At 45.1% G+C, this 6,935-nt stretch overlaps 1 protein-coding gene across 2 annotated transcripts in view; it reads left to right on the top strand.

Annotated features, from left to right (window-relative positions):
* The first annotated feature begins 4,306 nt into the window (after nucleotides 1-4,306).
* The window catches only part of LPIN2 (lipin 2), a 48,676-nt gene continuing 46,047 nt past the window's right edge, over nucleotides 4,307-6,935 (top strand). Inside the window, exon 1 of one of the 2 annotated variants that reach the window (XM_065830999.2) lies at nucleotides 4,307-4,515. The gene's annotated coding sequence lies outside the window, so the exon portion shown is untranslated. Of the gene's footprint in view, nucleotides 4,516-5,028; nucleotides 5,050-6,935 lie in introns of those variants that run through there. The other variant, XM_065831001.2, reaches the window with a different exon arrangement.

Here is a 6,935-nt window from a genome sequence, read left to right as displayed (position 1 = left end):
TGCATTAAGCTATAATTACAAAGGGTGATTTTTGAATATGAAAGAATATGTGGAAAATAGGCTTTGCTTTCCACTGTGGTAAAGGCATTGGCATTCCAGGTGTCCTTGAGTTCTTCTGAGAATCAGTTCTGGATTTGTTAACCAACTGTTGAGGAAGACCTGTCTGTGGGCTGAGACTGATAAACTATAATTTGACAACATATAAAGCCATAATCTTTGAAGCAGCTAGTTGCAAGGTGAGATCATCCTTAAACTAGCATAGGGTGCACCTCTGCTCTGGATGCCTGAACAATAACTATAAGGTGAATGCATTAACTATATGAAACATCTGAAACAAATCTCACACAAGTCGTGTGCTGCTGTTAAAAGGATAGGAAGTTTTAAGAACTGAAGTAAAATGTTGGCCAGGTAAGAGGGCAACAAAAGCTGTAAAGAGAAAAATGTTAGAGAAACTTCTCTATTCCATGAGGCCTTCTGGAGATGAAGGCACTGAGAGAGAGACAGTGAGGAAATGAGACTGATGGCAAGGAGAGGAAGGAAGGAGGCATCAGATTTGGCTGCAATCTGCTGCTGACTTTTTCCCTCGTCTCATTTCCCACTCCATGATGCAAGATGTCTTTCCTGTAATCTTTTTCCTTCTGCACATTTTCAAATGCAACACCTTTCCTTCCCTCTTTCCCCACCTTGCATCTACTACCATCCATCCTATTTGATACAATCATTTCCATTTGCTGGTTCATTACTCACAGTAACAGGAGTGGAATAAAACCTCCTACTTAACTAGGCTGTGATTTTGGAAAGGATAAGGAACCTCTCAACAGGAGACCTGAAACCATATCATATCTATTATCAGAAGATGGTTTGTGAAGCACCTGCTAATGATTGACAAAGGATGGAGAAATATTGCTCACATGAGCCTTGATCTGAGTGTGCTGACTTAACCAAATACCCTAAACCTACAGACAAGTCCATCAACTACAGTGAGACTATTGGTGTGCTTAAATATTCTAGTGGCTCAGCATACAGTTCTTCACAGCTCTGAATCATTGCTATTAACTTCCCTCATTTTTTCCCAACTGTTAAATGGGCTTTAAAAGATATACTAAAGTAAACTAAATGGTTACATCCTGTCTAAAGCTATTCTGATCTCAGAGAAGTTATTGTAACACTCCTGAGAGGACATGTGCGAGTCATGACTAAGATGCAGAGATAAGGAGTGTCTCAGGCTTATGAGGGGTAAGACAGATGGTCTAAACAAGAATAATAAAAAAAAATAGCTTAAGGATATCCTGACTGCTGTAATACGAGCAGGGGTGGTGGTGGGTATGGAATAAATGACTGCTCCAAACAATAGATTCTGGGTGTTGTATGCACACAAACAGGCAAAATGGCATAAAAATTTCTCATCACTGATATCAGCTTTTTTTTTTTTTTTTTTTTTTTTGCTGTGCCTAGCACCATGCATCCTCCCAGACCTGAGATTTATCCCTGGCACTCTATATCCTAACCTGCTGGAGACCCTTCATCCTTTCCTGCCCAGCCCTAAGCAGGCTGCCTCTCCCACACACTGTTGTTGCTAGACATTATCTGGTAGATGAACAGCTGGAGAGCCACTGATTTATGGCACTAAGTAACACACTTTCAAATTACCTCCACCTAACGAAGAAAAAAAAAAAAAAAGGCAGTTGCTCTCATGCCCTCCCCTGTCCCTGATGGGGAAAATAATTGTGACATTTGTGGTCAAAAGGCAAAATGAATGCAAACGGGGTGGTGGCAGGTTTCTTGTGGCCTGAAGGCCCTGGTTTAACTACCGCTGAAGTTGTGGTTCAACAAGGACTGTAAAGCATTCATAGATGTAGGGAGATCCCAGCTATGCTGCTGCGGTGTGTAACTACACACAACCAGAATGGAAACAAATCTCACCTGATGTAGCTGTGGAAAACACAAACAATTTTTATACCTTGATTGTAATCTTCTATGTTTAAGTGCAGAAGAGTAGAGAATACAAAAGGAAAATACTGAGGGCTATCTACTTCTGTAGCCTTCTGATTGTCTGGAGATGATAATTTTGGAATGGAAAAGAATACCTAAAGGGATCATACTGTTTTCAAATAAATGCTTTTTAATCAGAAGCACCTATTCCAGGTCTGAAACGGGAAAGTATGACACCAATTTATTAGCCCTTTTCAAGTAAAGATTTTTCTGCCACCTAAGAAGCCAGCCTGCTTTTGGATTAGGCTTAATTTTATAATAGGATCTAGCTTAAAATTGGTATTTGAGGACATATGATAGATTTAGCCCCTACCTCTTACCTCCCTGTAAACGGGGTTGTCTGGTGTTGGAAAGGAGAGTACCCTCAACTGAAAACAAAAAGAAAAAGCTTGCTGTAACGACCAGCAAAGATAAGATCACAGGAACACAAAATATTTTGCTAGAGCAACCACTGATGTGGTTACCCTCACAAACTAAGCAACTAAGATGCCAAATAAGGAACTCTGCAAAGGAGGGAAATGATCTATTCGCTGAAGCAAAGACTGCGTATTTGTGACAGATGTTATTCTAACATGGCTAGGTAATTATTATTACGACATTACATTCAAATGGGAGGCCTCTTCAGAAAACTGCTGCAGACGGAACATGGTCCTGTTGAAGGGTTGAAAATTGCTCCATTAGCCTCTGTTGCATCCATGTATCCTGAGTCCTGGGAAGTGTTCCAAAATTGACTTGGAACTTCTGACATTAACATCATCAAAATGGGCAGGCATGAAATCTGACCTTTCTTGCTTTTTACATATGTATAATATAGTTGCCCTGAAATATATTCGCCCTGTCCATGCAGTTCTGTGTCTGTGTCTTCTTCCATTAACTGCTTGCTTTAATGCTATGCAGGGATAGATTTTTTTTTTAGTTCCATGCTCAAAGGGATTTAAATATATTATTTGCAAATAAGCAATCTCAGTCACTATAATCTTTTAGGCAGCTTGTCCCAGGAAGTAGACATGAATAAACAGATCTTATCTCTTTGTAGGACTAGTACAAAAGATTGTCAAGGATATTTTAGAGATAGATGGACTACCACAGTAAACTTTGTCTATGCACTAACATGTATACTGGTATGTTTTTTGTCAGTTGCACTGAAGACGCTTATAACTACCCTGAATTCTTATATGACAATTATAAAAAAACCTATGTGAGGGCCCAAAATAGCTCTAACACCAAGCAGGGCAAAGCCAGCTTGTAACAAAACTCTTGTCAACAGATCGGCAAATGAAAAAATAATTGGTAGACAAATAAAAGTACAGTAAAATAAAGAAGTAGCACGTACTGATAAAATACTTCATTCACATCTGTGAAACCTGAACTGTATTTCCAGTTATGCTACTTCTTTTTTCTTTTCCCCTTTTTATACTGCAAACTGTTTGGGGTGAGAATATTATCCTGTTTTAGTACACATTATGTCTCAGTATCATCCGGGGCCCCTGAGCAATAGTGTCACACGGGTAAATAATAACACATCATGAAGCCAAGCTCAGTGAGCAGCGGCATGAATCACACAAGCAATGGGCAATGAAGCTGCCGACCCGGAACGCACACCCGGCTTGGTGGACTCGTTTTGATTTTGCAATTCTACACTTTCATTATAAAAAATAAATAAATACATAAATGATTTTCCTTCCACCTCTGAGTAGACTGGTAAATATCAAGAGCAGGGTGTGGTGACAGATGTATAAAGGGGCAAACACCCCGAACGCGGCGCTTCTTTTGAAGCAATTCCGCCAGGAGGTGTCGATTCGGAAGCACGGCTCAGCTCAGGATATAAATAGCAGCCGGGAGCGCTTTGCCGCCCACCGCCCCAGCCCCGCGCCCGAGGGAGGACACACGGGCGGGAGAAGCCGCGTCACCGCGGGTGGCAGCCGGGATGCGTCACCCGCGCCGTGACAGCCCCGCGGGGCCGGACCCACAGCCCGCCGGGGCGTACCGGGGGAAGAGGACGGGGGAGGAAGGCAGGCCGCCTGTACCCTGTCGCAGCCTCTGTCCCTCCGTACCCGTTCGCTGGCGCCAGCTACAGTGCCCGCAACCGCCTCCTGCCCCGCACCGACCCCTCTCCCCCCGGCACCGCACAAACTCTGGCCGTTGCTACGTGTCCCGCAGCGCCCTCGGCCGCCCGCCACGCGCACGCGCACCGGCCACGCGCGTCTCTCCTTCTCCTTCCCCCCGCCACCCCTCCCCGCGTCGCCCCACAGGTCACGTGGCGCCGGGGGCGAGGCGGGACCGCGGCGCTGAGGTGGCGCGCGCTCGGCCGCCCGCCCGCCCACTCGCCCGCGCCGGGCTCCCGCAAGCCGGCGCCAGCGCGCGCGTACGTGCACGCGCTACACCAACGGCCGGCGCTTGGCGCAGTTCACATCTAGCCCAGCGTGGCTCTCCCGGCTCATCCGCTGCTCCGCGCCCCGGCTTGTTCCCCTCCGCTCATCCATCTCCCCCATCTGACGCCGGCCCCGCCGGGCCTCCTTCGAGGTAAGCGGGAAGGGGCCGCTGCCACCGAGTGGGCTTTTGGGGAGGGGGCGCGCACGGAGGCGGAGTGTCTGCCCGTGTGAGAGAGAGAAGTGTGGGGGGGAGGTGAGCGCCGAGCGATCCCGGACGGCTGTGGGGGAGGATGGGTGGTGGAGGGCCTGCCGCGGCTGCCGGCCCGGCCTCACTCCCCTCCCCGAATGGGGCTCTGAGCAGCGGCCGTTGAGCTCCCCCTTGCTCACCAGCCATGGCTGGGCAGCGGGGCGGGCTGGCCCCTGGACCCCAGCCGCTGCCCTGGGTTCCCCGCAGCCCAGGCCGGCGGCAGCCGAGCCGTCCCAGTGTGCCTGGGGGGAACACGGGAGACATCCCTCCCATTCATCCTCTGGCTGCCAGGTGTGCTGGGTAGGTCGGGTTGGGAGGCTGCGTCTCTGCCTGCGCTCCCGGCCTGCGCTTCGTGACCCCTGAACTGCCTTCCAGCCTGGCGGTGACAGAAGGGCGGCGTAACGTGTGAAACGGCGGTTTTACCGGCTCTGCTTGGCGGTGCGTCTCTTAAAATGTTAAAAATCGCGACACGTCCCTTGCTGCCCCATAGTTCCTTCCGTTTTACGGATGTGCGTTTCTTAAACTCTGGGTGTTAAGTTGCGTACCTGCGGGGCACCCCGCCTTTGTGTTTTCTGTTCATCCCTGCTGGTGAAGGGAGTATGAAGCGTCTGCATTTTTTGTGTATGTATTTGAGTTGTTGCAACGTTCTCGTCCTAGTTGTTTTGTGTGAACTGCATTTTTCCTCCTGTTAAGTGGTTACTGAGTCTATGTAGCAGACTCAATGATTTTTAATAGAGCAAGACAATATGCTGTTTAAACGTGTGCATTTCCATCCAACAGCAGGATGTAATAGATCTACCTGCGTTTTGGCTGCACTTCGTATGTGCACATCATCTGAACGTTGTTGTTTTGTTTTGTTTTTTCTAAACAAAATTCTGTTTTTACAAGAAAGAATATATTAGCCATTTCCCGTAATGATACATGAAGATGTCATCAGAGGAGAAGATGATAGACAAACCTACAGAACTCAGTTGTTTGTTTGATATTCGCTGTTTGGTTTTGGTTTTTTATACTTTATAGTAGTATTTCTCAGGACAATTTTGAATACTGAGCTGTTAACATTTGCAGAATATATTGGAAGAGGAAGAATGTGCAGTAGTATGCACATTTAAGAATGTACAGATATTCATTAGTCAGAATGAAAAAATCATAAGTCACAAAATACCTTCACCTTGTGTTACTGAAAGTGTGGACATGTCAGTCACTCAGTAGATGTGTAGCCATTGCTTGTATACATGCTAGGCAACTAGCTCCAGCCAGGGCCATCAGTTCTGCTTTCTCTCCTAGCCTCTGCTATATTTTCTTTGCATCTCAGAACATGCAGGAATGTAAACAACTTTCTCACATCCTACAACACGAATCAAGGAAGATCTCTTTATTTAAGGGAGCTATCTATGAGGTGCTGTATAAAAATATATTACTATTATATAGTAGAATATTAGGCTGATAAGCTAAAGCTAAAAAGTTTCCAAATGAACTCAGGATGTCAGGAACTTTGAATGAAATTATGTATTATCTGATAGTAATCCTTATTACAATAGGAATAAATACATAGTGCTGAAAGGCTCTTGGAGCATAACTTCTCAGCTAAGCATATCAAAATGTTTGCATTTTTAATGGCCTGTAAAAGAGGTGGTGTTTGAATTTGTCTTTAATCAACATTTTGGTTTGTTACAAAATTAAGTTTAGGTCTTTGTTGTTATTTACTTGGAAGACATACATGTAAAATGTTCCAGTTCTGCAGTGCAAAGAACTTTTTATCCTTCCTACCTACTTCTAGTGTTTCTTTCCACTAGTGTGAAGTCACGATCAATTGTGGGGAAATATAAATTGCACTTATTGCACTTGATGCCTCCTTATGTGGTGATGCAGAATAGGCCGCCTCTGCATCACATTCTTTATGGCTTGGTCTCTGCCCCAGAGAACCTGCGATCTAGATCAGATGAAACTGAAAGGATTTTGTTCAAAATCACACTGGGAACCTCTGTCAAAGCTAGAGGTTAGATTGGTTGCATTTGTTTCTTCTTTGAAGATGCTTACATGGTTAATACTCCAGAGCACGGTTTTCTTTGACAGTCTTTTACATCTTAAGTGCAAGATCACAGCATTTAGGAAAACAGACAGTTTTTCAGGACCTGTGTATGATCATAGAATATCTGTGGTTTTTTTTTTTTTTTTTTTTTGGAAAGTAGCTTTGGCTTATATGTAAAACAGCTTTTAATCATTGTTAATATAATGAATTGCAAATGCATTGCACATAACTGTCTGAAAAGGGCTGCATGTTAAATATATCCCCAGTGAAAGCTTTTCACAAAGCAGTTGTT

The sequence above is a fragment of the Patagioenas fasciata genome, chromosome 2 (genome assembly GCF_037038585.1).
Source record: "Patagioenas fasciata isolate bPatFas1 chromosome 2, bPatFas1.hap1, whole genome shotgun sequence".
Lineage (NCBI taxonomy): Eukaryota > Metazoa > Chordata > Aves > Columbiformes > Columbidae > Patagioenas > Patagioenas fasciata.
Note: the sequence above shows the minus strand (reverse complement) of the source record. Positions and strands in the feature narration are given on the sequence as shown.